Source organism: Oncorhynchus gorbuscha, linkage group LG24, assembly GCF_021184085.1.
Source record: "Oncorhynchus gorbuscha isolate QuinsamMale2020 ecotype Even-year linkage group LG24, OgorEven_v1.0, whole genome shotgun sequence".
Taxonomy (NCBI): domain Eukaryota; kingdom Metazoa; phylum Chordata; class Actinopteri; order Salmoniformes; family Salmonidae; genus Oncorhynchus; species Oncorhynchus gorbuscha.
Window position 1 is genome coordinate 34,328,917 of NC_060196.1, and position 12,160 is coordinate 34,341,076.

Here is a 12,160-nt window from a genome sequence, read left to right on the forward strand (position 1 = left end):
TTTGGACCTTTCTATGCCAAGGACGGAAGAAGAGAGTTAAAGCGTTATGGGCTCCTATTCACTTGCATGGGCTCCCGAGCAGTTCACATTGAAATGCTTGACGACTTAACCACCGACGCTTTTATCAATTCCCTGCGTTCATTCATTGCCATACGTGGTAATGTTCGTCAAATCAGATGTGATCAAGGCAGCAACTTCATTGGCGCAAGACGCGAGTTTGTGGACGCCCTGAAAGAAATGGATCAAACACGACTGAAGGAACTTGGATGCGAGTTTATCATGAACACCCCATCTTCAAGTCACATGGGTGGTGTTTGGGAAAGGCAAATCCGCACGATACGAAGTGTCTTAACATCCACTCTTGATCAGTCAGACGGAAGACTCGACACCGCTTCTCTGCGTACCTTTCTCTATGAAGTCATGGCGATTTTAAATAGTAGGCCCCTAACTACGGAATATCTGAATGATCCATTAGGTCCAGAACCTCTCACGCCAAATCACATCTTAACAATGAAGTCCACAGTTATCTTACCGCCACCTGGACAGTTCATCAAGGAAGATCTTTATCTCCGCAAGAGATGGCGCAGAGTACAATTTTTAGCCAATGAATTCTGGACAAGGTGGAAGAAAGAGTACCTCCTAAACCTCCAACACAAACAGAAATGGAGTAAAGACAGAAGAAACGCAAGGATTAATGACATTGTCATTTTGCAAGATGATACTGCACCACGCAACCAGTGGAAATTGGCAAAGGTTACAGAAGTGTACCCGGGACAGGATGGCCGGGTGAGAAGAGTCAAGTTACTGATCAGCGACTCAACCCTAGATGAGAGAGGTAAACGCATCACCAAACCCACCTATCTGGAGAGGCCCATCCATAAGACAGTCACCCTCCTGGAAGCCGATCAAGAAACCTGCAGACCCCTTTCACAGAAATCACCGGTGATTGGTGGGAATGTAACTGACAGTTAGACTTACAGGTTATCTCGTTGTCTTCTGTTTGAATTGTTTATGTGTCCGCTGTAATGATAATACAAGCGGAACTACGTAGCTAATACTGTTGTAACGGGGATCGTTATTGTAGCAACACACCTTTGGAGGGAAGGCAATCCTGCGCTGCGTTAGCTAAGTTTTCATGTCATCGGGAGTAGTTCATAAAGGTTGAAGAGTATGTTAGGATGAAGTGTGAATTCATGCCAGGAATAATAAGTGTGAAGTTTGATTTCCTCCCTTCTGTAATAAGCAGCCAATGAGGTATTTGTTCCTTTATTCATGTGTTAATCTGAACCTGTTATAACGCCGGTTAAACTGTTATGTATGTAAGCACTTCAGAGTTATACCAAGCTAATAAGTCACTCGTAAGATAAGGTTGTATGAGTGTGCTTAACTGTATTTTTCATTTACTTTATAGTTCTCATGGAAGGTGATAATTCTGACTAAAACTACAGAATAAAGCCGCCAGTTAAAATCAAGGAACGGTTGTGCTCGTGGTTACTGAAGGGAGCTACACCTAGAACAGCTCTATGCTCAGCTAGTGCCAGCAGAACAGGGGGAGCCAGTAAGAAACCCCAAAGTTTTTGTCATAGTTTGCGATAACGTTGCTTTTCACCACTCTGCAGCTGTCACAGATTGGTTTGCAGCACATCACAGATTTATGGTTTTGTACCTGCCTGCATATTCACCCTTCCTCAACCCAATAGAGGAGTTTTTCTCTGCCTGGAGGTGGAAAGTGTTTGGTCACCACCCACATGACCAAATGTCTCTTTTGGAAGCCATGCGTGCCGGATGTGAGTCCAGAGGACTGCCAGGGATGGATAAGGCACTCCAGAAGGTTCTTCCCCAGGTGCATGGCAAGAGAAAACATTAGATGTGATGTTGAAGAAAACCTGTGGCCTGATGCTAGAGAGAGGCAGGATTAGCCCCTCAATTATTTGTTCGAATTACAGTATGTACTTTTAGTTTCTACCTTTTTTTCTCATTACTGTAATTCCGTAAATTACTACAGACTATTGAAGCAAACTGCTAATTTTCATTTACCTTAAAGAATTGTTATGTTCTAAAAAAATTAATAAATCATGTGAAAGAATGTCACTCTTTTCTTTGAATAAAATATTACTTTGTATGAAGTCACTGAAATTGGTCAAACTGTAAAGATGAAAAGTTTGTATTTTCTGTATTGGTGTTTGATGCTAGTGTTTTTACTCTCAGTGTGTTCTGAGTGACAGTGTGTGTTATCTCAGTGAGGGTTGTGCATAGTGTTTGGCTGCACTGAGCGTGTTTTGAGCCATGTGTTAAGAGTTGTGTTGCTTGGAATGAGTTTTGCAGGTGATGTGAACTGTTTAGCTCAGGTGAGTGTTGGTAGTGCAGACTGTAGTTAGAGTTTTGCACATGTGACTCCAGTTGTGCCCACTGTCGTTTAGCAATCGAAAAAAAACTGTAACCAGGTAAGCTAGTTGAGAACAAGTTCTCATTTACAACTGTGACCTGGCCAAGATAAAGCAAAGCTGTGCGACACAAACAACAACACAGAGTTACACGTGGAATAAACAAGCGTACAGTCAATAACACAGTAGGAGAAAAAAAATGTCTATATACAGTATGTATAAATGGCGTGAGGAGGCAATAAATAGGCCATAGTAGTGAAGTAATTACAATTTAGCAGATTAACACTAGAGTGATAGATGAGCAGATGAGGATGTGCAAGCAGTAATACTGGTGTGCAAAATAGCAGAAAAGTAAATAAAAACAATATGGAGATGAGGTAGGTAGATTGGGTGGGCTATTTACAGATGGACTATGTACAGCTGCAGCAATCAGTTAGCTGCTCAGATAGCTATATAAGCCTTCGTACGAGTGAATCAATGAAAGATTGTAGGGCATTGCTGTGAATGGGCAAGCTTGGTATTGATCCAATATAATCTGATATCAAATAGGAAAGACTGTTTTAAAGAGACATAACTGTAAAAATCCTCTCTGCCCATAGCAGGCCTACTGGATGTCAAGAAAATGAAACTACAGGTTTTGTGCTGCAATGAGTCAAATGACAAACTTGACCACCCATCGATTGATAGCCTTTGTGTTGAATACTATAATAGTGTTTGCTATCATTGATCCATTTCTGTAAAAGATCAAGATTCAGAAAATGAAGAATGTTAAAGATGATACAGTATAATAACGTATCCTCACCCAACCTTTACCAGGTGGAGGCGGGCATTGAAAACGTCTTGTAAACCAGAAGATCGTAGCCATTTTCTGTGTTTTATTTTGTTTCAAAGTTTGATATGTCTGTTTCAAACACTAACCGAACCCCAAAAAACTTAACCTTACGTTTCTTGCGACATTGACACATTGCAGTAGGTTAGTCTACTGCAATGCTCTACTTTTCAGCTACCCAGATAAAACACTAAATAAACTTTAGTTAGTGGTAAACACGGCTGGTAGAATCTTGACTAGAACCCCCAAAAATGTGATCATATTACTCCAGTGCTAGCCTCTATACTGGCTTCCTGTTAAGACTAGGGCTGATTTCAAGGTTTTACTGCTAACCTACAAAGCATTACATGGGCTTGCTCCTACCTATCTTTCCAATTTGGTCCTGCCGTACATACCTACACATACGCTATGGTCACAAGACGCAGGCCTCCTTACTGTCCCTAGAATTTCCGAGCAAACAGCTGGAGGCAGGGTTTTCTCCTATAGGGTTTTCTCTCCATTTTTATGGAATGGTCTGCCTATCCATGTGAGAGATGCAGACTCGGTCTCGACCTTTAAGTCTTTATGGAAGACTATTCAGTAGTTCCTATGATTGAGTGTAGTCTGGCCCAGGAGTGTGAAGGTGAACGGAAAGGAACTGGAGCAACGAACCACCCTCGATGTCTCTGCCTGGTCGGTTCCCCTCTCTCCACTGGGATTCTCTGCCTCAAACCCTATTACAGGGGCTGAGTCACTGGCTTACTGGTGCTCTTCCATACCTTCCCTAGGAGGGGTGCATCACTAGAGTGGGTTGAGTCACTGATGTGATCTTCCTGTCCGGGTTGGCACCCCCCCCCCTTGGATATGTGCAGTGGCGGAGATCTTCGTGGGCTATATTCGGCCTTGTCTCAGGATAGTAAGTTGATGGTTGAAGATATCCCTCTAGTGGTGTGGGGTAAATTTAAGGATGCTCTCTCTATCTTTTTTTCTCTCTCTCTGAGGACCTGAGCCCTAGGACCATGTCTCAGGACTACCTGGCCTGATGACTTCTTGCTGTCCCCAGTCCACCTGGTCGTGCTGCAGCTACAGTTTCAACTGTTCTGCCTGCGGCAATGGAACCCTGACCTGTTCACCGGACGTGCTACGTTTTCAACTCTCTAGAGACAGCAGGAGCGGTAGAGATACTCTGAATGATCGGCTATAAAAAGCCTACTGACATTTACTCTTGCGATGCTGACCTGTTGCACTCTCTACATCCACTGTCATTTTTATTATTTGACTGTGCTGGTCATCTATGAACATTTGAACATATTGACCATGTTCTGTTATAATCTCCACCCGACACAGCCAGAAGAGGACTGGCCTCCCCTCATAGCCTGGTTCCTCTCTAGGCTTCTTCCTAGGTTTCCTAGCCACCCTTCTTATACACCTGCATTGCTTGTCATGTTTTGTCTTATATTGTCTTGTCATTTTTGCTTTTCCTTCTGTTCGTTTTCCCCCTGCTGGTCTTTTTAGGTTCGTTCCCTTTTTTCTCTCTCCCTCCCTCTCTCTCTTCTCTCTATCGTTCCGTTCCTGCTCCCAGCTGTTCCTATTCCCCTAATCAATCATTTAGTCTTTCCACTCCTGTTCCCTATCTTTTCCCCTGATTAGAGTCCCTATTTCTCCCCTTGTTTTCCGTTTCTGTCCTGTCGGATCCTTGTATATTGTTCACCGTGCTGTGTCTTTGTATCGCCCTGTCGTGTCGTGTTTCCCTCAGATGCTGCGTGGTGAGCAGGTGTCTGAGTCTGCTACGGTCAAGTGCCTTCCCGAGGCAACCTACAGTTTATGATCGAGTCTCCAGTCTGTTCTCGTCATTACGAGTGGAATTGTTTTTTATGCTTTATTTACCGCTCCGATTTGTCTAGGAGTATTGCATATTTCCTTTACTGGATTAAAGACTCTGTTTTCGCCAAGTCGCTTTTGGGTCCTCATTCACCTGCATAACAGAAGGATCCGACCAAAGAATGGACCCAGCGACTACAGACGCTCGTAACACTGCCGTCGAGATCCAAGGAGCCATGCTCGGCAGACACGAGCAGGAATTGTCTGCTGCTCGTCATGCCGTGGAGAACCTGGCCGCTCAGGTTTCCGACCTCTCTGGACAGTTCCAGAGTCTTCGTCTCGTGCCACCTGTTACTTCCTGGTCTGCCGAGCCTCCGGAACCTAGGGTTAATAACCCACCTTGTTACTCCGGGCAGCCCACGGAGTGCCGCTCCTTTCTCACCCAGTGTGATATTGTGTTCTCTCTCCAACCCAACACATACTCTAGAGAGAGAGCTCGGGTTGCTTACGTCATATCACTCCTTACTGGCCGGGCTCGAGAGTGGGGCACAGCTATCTGGGAGGCAAGGGCTGATTGTTCTAACAATTACCAGAACTTTAAAGAGGAGATGATTCGGGTTTTTGACCGTTCAGTTTTTGGTAGGGAGGCTTCTAGGGCCCTGGCTTCCCTATGCCAAGGTGATCGATCCATAATGGATTACTCTATAGAGTTTCGCACTCTTGCTGCCTCTAGTGACTGGAACGAGCCGGCGCTGCTCGCTCGTTTTCTGGAGGGACTCCACGCAGTGGTTAAAGATGAGATTCTCTCCCGGGAGGTTCCTTCCAGTGTGGACTCTTTGATTGCTCTCGCCATCCGCATAGAACGACGGGTAGATCTTCGTCACCAAGCTCGTGGAAGAGAGCTCGCGTCAACGGTGTTTCCCTGCTCCGCATCGCAACCATCTCCCTCCTCTGGCTCAGAGACTGAGCCCATGCAGCTGGGAGGTATTCGCATCTCGACTAAGGAGAGGGAACGGAGGATCACCAACCGCCTGTGCCTCTATTGCGGACTTGCTGGACATTTTGTCAATTCATGTCCAGTAAAGCCAGAGCTCATCAGTAAGCGGAGGGCTACTGGTGAGCGCTACTACTCAGGTCTCTCCATCTAGATCCTGTACTACTATGTCGGTCCATCTACGCTGGACCGGTTCGGGTGCTACATGCAGTGCCTTGATAGACTCTGGGGCTGAGGGTTGTTTCATGGACGAAGCATGGGCTCGGAAACATGACATTCCTTTCAGACAGTTAGACAAGCCTACGCCCATGTTCGCCTTAGATGGTAGTCATCTTCCCAGTATCAGATTTGAGACACTACCTTTAACCCTCACAGTATCTGGTAACCACAGTGAGACTATTTCTTTTTTGATTTTTCGTTCACCTTTTACACCTGTTGTTTTGGATCATCCCTGGCTAGTATGTCATAATCCTTCTATTAATTGGTCTAGTAATTCTATCCTATCCTGGAACGTTTCTTGTCATGTGAAGTGTTTAATGTCTGCCATCCCTCCCGTTTCTTCTGTCCCCACTTCTCAGGAGGAACCTGGCGATTTGACAGGAGTGCCGGAGGAATATCATGATCTGTCTTCAGTCGGTCCCGAGCCAACTCCCTTCCTCCTCACCGGTCGTATGATTGTAGTATTGATCTCCTTCCGGGGACCACTCCTCCTCGGGGTAGACTATACTCTCTGTCGGCTCCCGAACGTAAGGCTCTCGAGGATTATTTGTCTGTGTCTCTTGACGCCGGTACCATAGTGCCTTCTTCCTCTCCGGCCGGGGCGGGGTTTTTTTTTGTTAAGAAAAAGGACGGTACTCTGCGCCCCTGTGTGGATTATCGAGGGCTGAATGACATAACGGTTAAGAATCGTTATCCGCTTCCCCTTATGTCATCAGCCTTCGAGATTCTGCAGGGAGCCAGGTGCTTTACTAAGTTGGACCTTCGTAACGCTTACCATCTCGTGCGCATCAGAGAGGGGGACGAGTGGAAAACGGCGTTTAACACTCCGTTAGGGCATTTTGAGTACCGGGTTCTGCCGTTTGGTCTCGCCAATGCGCCAGCTGTTTTTCAGGCATTAGTTAATGATGTTCTGAGAGACATGCTGAACATCTTTGTTTTTGTCTACCTTGACGATATCCTGATTTTTTCACCGTCACTCGAGATTCATGTTCAGCACGTTCGACGTGTTCTCCAGCGCCTTTTAGAGAATTGTCTCTACGTGAAGGCTGAGAAGTGCTCTTTTCATGTCTCCTCCGTTACTTTTCTCGGTTCCGTTATTTCCGCTGAAGGCATTCAGATGGATTCCGCTAAGGTCCAAGCTGTCAGTGAGTGGCCCGTTCCAAGGTCACGTGTCGAGTTGCAGCGCTTTCTAGGTTTCGCTAATTTCTATCGGCGTTTCATTCGTAATTTCGGTCAAGTTGCTGCCCCTCTCACAGCTCTTACTTCTGTCAAGATGTGTTTTAAGTGGTCCGGTTCCGCCCAGGGAGCTTTTGATCTTCTAAAAGAACGTTTTACATCCGCTCCTATCCTCGTTACTCCTGACGTCACTAGACAATTCATTGTCGAGGTTGACGCTTCAGAGGTAGGCGTGGGAGCCATTCTATCCCAGCGCTTCCAGTCTGACGATAAGGTTCATCCTTGCGCTTATTTTTCTCATCGCCTGTCGCCATCTGAACGCAACTATGATGTGGGTAACCGCGAACTGCTCGCCATCCGCTTAGCCCTAGGCGAATGGCGACAGTGGTTGGAGGGGGCGACCGTTCCTTTTGTCGTTTGGACAGACCATAAGAACCTTGAGTACATCCGTTCTGCCAAACGACTTAATGCTCGTCAAGCTCGTTGGGCGTTGTTTTTCGCTCGTTTCGAGTTTGTGATTTCTTACCGTCCGGGTAGCAAGAACACCAAGCCTGATGCCTTATCCCGTCTTTTTAGTTCTTCTGTGGCTTCTACTGATCCCGAGGGGATTCTTCCTTATGGGCGTGTTGTCGGGTTGACAGTCTGGGGAATTGAAAGACAGGTTAAGCAAGCAATCACGCACACTGCGTCGCCGCGCGCTTGTCCTAGTAACCTTCTTTTCGTTCCTGTTTCTACTCGTCTGGCTGTTCTTCAGTGGGCTCACTCTGCCAAGTTAGCTGGTCATCCCGGCGTTCGAGGCACTCTTGCTTCTATTCGCCAGCGCTTTTGGTGGCCGACTCAGGAGCGTGACACGCGCCGTTTCGTGGCTGCTTGTTCAGACTGCGCGCAGACTAAGTCAGGTAACTCTCCTCCTGCCGGTCGTCTCAGACCGCTTCCCATTCCTTCTCGACCATGGTCTCACATCGCCTTAGACTTCATTACCGGTCTGCCTTTGTCTGCGGGGAAGACTGTGATTCTTACGGTTGTCGATAGGTTCTCTAAGGCGGCACATTTCATTCCCCTCGCTAAACTTCCTTCCGCTAAGGAGACGGCACAAATCATCATCGAGAATGTGTTCAGAATTCATGGCCTCCCATTAGACGCCGTTTCAGACAGAGGCCCGCAATTCACGTCACAGTTTTGGAGGGAGTTCTGTCGTTTGATTGGTGCGTCCGTCAGTCTCTCTTCCGGGTTTCATCCCCAGTCTAACGGTCAAGCAGAGAGGGCCAATCAGACGATTGGTCGCATACTACGCAGCCTTTCTTTCAGAAACCCTGCGTCTTGGGCAGAACAGCTCCCCTGGGCAGAATACGCTCACAACTCGCTTCCTTCGTCTGCTACCGGGTTATCTCCGTTTCAGAGTAGTCTGGGTTACCAGCCTCCTCTGTTCTCATCCCAGCTTGCCGAGTCCAGCGTTCCCTCCGCTCAAGCGTTTGTCCAACGTTGTGAGCGCACCTGGAGGAGGGTGAGGTCTGCACTTTGCCGTTACAGGGCACAGACTGTGAGAGCCGCCAATAAACGTAGGATTAAGAGTCCAAGGTATTGTTGCGGCCAGAGAGTGTGGCTTTCCACTCGCAACCTTCCTCTTACGACAGCTTCTCGTAAGTTGACTCCGCGGTTCATTGGTCCGTTCCGTGTCTCCCAGGTCGTCAATCCTGTCGCTGTGCGACTGCTTCTTCCGCGACATCTTCGTCGCGTCCATCCTGTCTTCCATGTCTCCTGTGTCAAGCCCTTTCTTCGCACCCCCGTTCGTCTTCCCTCCCCCCCTCCCGTCCTTGTCGAGAGCGCACCTATTTACAAGGTACGTAGGATCATGGACATGCGTTCTCGGGGACGGGGTCACCAATACTTAGTGGATTGGGAGGGTTACGGTCCTGAGGAGAGGAGTTGGGTTCCGTCCCGGGACGTGCTGGACCGTTCACTGATTGATGATTTCCTCCGTTGCCGCCAGGATTCCTCCTCGAGTGCGCCAGGAGGCGCTCGGTGAGTGGGGGGGTACTGTCATGTTTTGTCTTATATTGTCTTGTCATTTTTGCTTTTCCTTCTGTTCGTTTTCCCCTGCTGGTCTTTTTAGGTTCGTTCCCTTTTTTTCTCTCTCCCTCCCTCTCTCTCTTCTCTCTATCGTTCCGTTCCTGCTCCCAGCTGTTCCTATTCCCCTAATCAATCATTTAGTCTTTCCACTCCTGTTCCCTATCTTTTCCCCTGATTAGAGTCCCTATTTCTCCCCTTGTTTTCCGTTTCTGTCCTGTCGGATCCTTGTATATTGTTCACCGTGCTGTGTCTTTGTATCGCCCTGTCGTGTCGTGTTTCCCTCAGATGCTGCGTGGTGAGCAGGTGTCTGAGTCTGCTACGGTCAAGTGCCTTCCTGAGGCAACCTACAGTTTATGATCGAGTCTCCAGTCTGTTCTCGTCATTACGAGTGGAATTGTTTTTTATGCTTTATTTACCGCTCCGATTTGTCTAGGAGTATTGCATATTTCCTTTACTGGATTAAAGACTCTGTTTTCGCCAAGTCGCTTTTGGGTCCTCATTCACCTGCATAACATTGCTTGCTGTTTGGGGTTTTAGGCTGGGTTTCCGTACAGCACTTTGTAACATCAGCTGATGTAAGAAGGGCTTTATAAATACATTTGATTGATTGATTTTGACAAGCTTATATAGTTTAAACGAGGCAAGTCAACTAGAAATGGAATGGTATTACTGTATAGTCAATGGATTACACGGTTCTGAGTGAGGGTGTTTTGCAGGAAAAGTACAAGGTTTTCTCAAATACGTCTCATTACAATCACACTGGTAGCACACTGGTATTGCTCAAGAGAACATAAGAGTATTTGTGTAAACCATTTGTGTAAACCTTAGTGGGATTACGGCCTGAAAGACTATTTTATTCTGTAGACGGTTGACTTTCTCAATTGTGTTTTGCCCCTGTACTTTCAAACTCATAACGCATAAACACAATGTGGATTGGCTGTTCATGGTTGTACATTTTTTCACAGGCATCTGTATATTTACAGGATGAGCAATATGGCTGGTGTCAATTTCATGCTGCAGGGTCATGTCAGGATGAGCATGCAGGAAGGGTACCACATGAGGGAGGATGATGTCTTCCGTGTAACGCACAGCGTTGAGATTGCCTGCAATGACAACAAGCTCAGTCCAATGATGCTGTGACACACCGCCCCAGACCATGACGGATCCTCCACCTCCAAATGTATCCTGCTCCAGAGTACAGGCCTCGGTGTAACGCTCATTCCTTCGATGATAAACGCAAATCCGACCATCACCCCTGGTGGGACAAAATCGCGACTCGTCAGTGAAGATAATTTTTTGCCTGTCCTGTCTGGTCCAGCGACAGTGGGTTTGTGCCCATAGGTGATGTTGTTGCCGGTGATGTATGGTGAGGACCTGCCTTACAACAGGCCTACAAGCACTCAGTCCAGACTCTCTCAGCCTATTGCAGACAGTCTGAACACTGATGGAGAAATTGTGCGTTCCTGGTGTAACTCGAGCAGTTGTTGTTGCTGTCCTGTACCTGTCCCGCAGGTGATGTTCGGATGTACCAATCCTGTGCAGGTGTTGTTACACATGGTCTTCCCCTGCGAGGACGATCAGCTGTCCGTCCTGTCTCCCTGTAGTGCTGTCTTAGGCGTCTCAGTATGGACAATGCAATTTATTGCCCTGGCAACATTCGCAGTCCTCATGCCTCCTTGCAGCATTCTTAAGGCACATTCACACAGATGAGCAGGAACCGTGGGCATCTTTATTTTGCTGTTTTTCAGAGTCCGTAGAAAGGCCTCTTTAGTGTCCTAAGTTTTCATAACTGTGACTTTAATTGCCTACCATCTGTAAGCTGTTAGTGTCTTAACGACTGTTCCACAGCTGAATGGTCATTAATTGTTCATGGTTCATTGAATAAGAATGGGAAACAATGTTAAAACCCTTTACAATGAAGATCTGGAGTTATTTGGATATTTACGAATTATCTTTGAAAGACAGGGTCCTGACATAGGGGCGTTTCTTTTTTTGCTGAGTTTGTAGTCTTCAAATATTTATTGGAGTTACCTTTTTTTTAATGCAACATAAAACAAAAAAATTCCACAATATTTAATAAGCCGTTTAAATTATTTAATAATAATAATAATTGTATTAATCAGATATGAGGTTAAGACCCAGATGCAGACCATGTCGAATAAACAATAGTTTAATGTTCCAACAAGGGCAGGCAATAGACAGGTCAAGGCAGGCAGGGGTCAGAAAACTAGAGGTGGGTAAATGGTACCGGACGATAGGAAGGGGTCAGGGTAAGGCAGAGGTCGGTAATCCAGAGGGGGTAAAGGTACAGGTCGGGCAGGCAGGCTGGCTCAGGGTCAGGGATAGGCAGAGTGGTCAGGCAGGCGGTCTCGGAGTCAGGAGAGGCAAGGGTCAAAACGGTGAGGGCGAGAAAAGAGACTGGAAAAAGCAGGAGCTGAGACAAAATGCTGATTGACTTGAACAAACAAGATTATAACAACATTTACAGCTAATAATAATATAATAATATATGTCATTTAGCAGACGCTTTTATCCAAAGCGACTTACAGTCATGTGTGCATACATTCTACGTATGGGTGGTCCCGGGGATCGAACCCACTACCCTGGCGTTACAAGCGCCATGCTCTACCAACTGAGCTACAGAAGGACCACCGGGGCAGCTCTAGCAGGGAAGACATTTGACCAACT